Source organism: Staurois parvus, unplaced genomic scaffold (assembly GCF_062004578.1).
Source record: "Staurois parvus isolate SC_StPar_1 unplaced genomic scaffold, SC_StPar_1.0 ptg000365l, whole genome shotgun sequence".
NCBI classification, from domain to species: domain Eukaryota; kingdom Metazoa; phylum Chordata; class Amphibia; order Anura; family Ranidae; genus Staurois; species Staurois parvus.
The window spans coordinates 3752501-3754596 of record NW_028318161.1 but is presented as its reverse complement, the minus strand read 5'-3'; positions in this window follow the sequence as shown (position 1 = coordinate 3754596).

Here is a 2096-nt window from a genome sequence, read left to right as displayed (position 1 = left end):
ACAGGGAGGGGGATCATGGTGGTCGGCTTTTATGGAAACTATGCCCTGTGTGTCTCTCCCTGCAGCGGCTGAAAGCCAGTGCAAGGAAGGGGGGGGGGGGGGGGAACTAGCTTTCAGCTGCCTTAGAGAGCCACACAGGGCATCCTTCCTGTAATTGCCTCCCCCCGCTGATACCCCTCCCTGTCCTGCCCACATCTGATTCCCCCTGCTGTCAGAGCCCCTCTGTGTGCTCGGCCCCTACAGGAGGACTGCTGGTACCCCGATTGGCATGCCTGAACAGTACTGTTCTACATGACAAATTGCAGATACATTTCATGTTCCACCATCAGTGTTGAAGTGATTCAGATAATTATAGTCATTTAATTGCAAAGAATTTAGGGTAAATTCACACTAGCTTGTAGTAAATGCAGGGAAAATTGATGTACATTTCTATCCATTTTATGCACATTTTAATGCATGTTGCTTTGCTTCTCCATTTTATAAGACTTTGTAAAATGCAGGCCACAAAAACAATTATTTTTTGTGCAGGGGTGGATTGACCATTTGTAAACTCGGGCCCTGCCTGAGGGCCTGGGGTCAGTATGGGGCCCCATGAGATGCCCCTGGTACCTTTTTCATAGGCTTTTTGGAGTTGGACAAGGACAGAGGGGCCCCATGATCCCCTATTGCCCGGGGGCCCCATGAGTTGTCAGTCCGCCCCTGTTTTTGTGTGTCCCGTTCACACTACAATGCTGCATTGACCTGTGTTACTTTGAGTTGCATTAAAATGCATACAAATTGCATATTAATACAATCCAAGTCAATGCAGTGTTGCAGTGTGAACAGAACACATAAAAAATTCTAGATAACTAACCATAAATAGATAGGCGCTTGCTCAATAAAATATATATCATGTGATTTGCGGACAGCGGCTGAGCAGAGCAGGGCTACAGCTTCCTTGAAAGCTACTACAAGGAGTTTGGAGATCCATCATAGGAGAACCTGCAGTTTGGAATCCATACACCATTTGATTACCTAGCGTGATCTGACCACCCAAAGTGGAGGTCTACACCTTCTGGTGAGTGGGAAATTAATTTACAACTCATGAGTGGTGAAGAATTCACTGGATTTATGTGACACCCAGGGGCAGACTGACAACTCATGGGGCCCCTGGGCAATAGGGAATCATGGGGCCCCTGTGTCCTTGCCCAAACTCAAGCCTATGAAAAAGGTACCAGGGGCATCTCATGGGGCCCCCTACTGACCCCGGGCCCTCGGGCACTGCCCAAGTTTCCAAATGGTCAGTCCGCACCTGGTGACACCCTCCTATGGGACTCTTATTCACTTACAAATTTTTGGACAATATTATTAGATTAGATTCAACTTTATTGTCATTGTGCAAAGTACAAGTACAGAGCCAATGAAATGCAGTTAGCATCCAGCCATATACCCTGTATTTTCCTTATTGGTACACGTGTTGTTGGGAGAACACTTTATATATAATTTTGTGATTCCACATTTATGTCACAGTATATATATATTTTATTGAGCAAGCGCCTATCTATTTATGGTTTATCTAGAGTGTTTCTTCACTTAATAGGGGCAGCTGCCACTACTGCCTGAATATGGCAGAAATGATCATTTTAGTTTAGCACATAGCTACACTAGATATCACAGGCGCCATGATATTGCTTTTTGATTCACATTAAAAATGGTTTGTGTCTATGCACGGACCTGCATTTTACAAGTGCGCTAAAATGTAGATCAATGAAAGTCAATGCATGTTAAACATGCATGAAATGGATAGAAATGTACAAGTCAGTGTGAATGCAGCCTCAGTATAAAATACCCTTATTAAAGTATATGTAAGCCCTCACCTTGTAATATATCTCATTTGATGTAAAATGTATGAAAGGCAAAACATTTCTGTATAGATATAAAAATATTCTAAACACATTTTCCCTGCTTTATAAGTGATTGCATTCCTTCAGCTGATGGGGGAGGAGAAACAGCAGGATACTGATCTTCCCAGTGAAAGGCTGTGCCGGAAGGGCAATGTCAGGACAAATCTGATCATTTGAGGATAGTAGGCTGAATTCCCAGCATAGCTAGAGAAA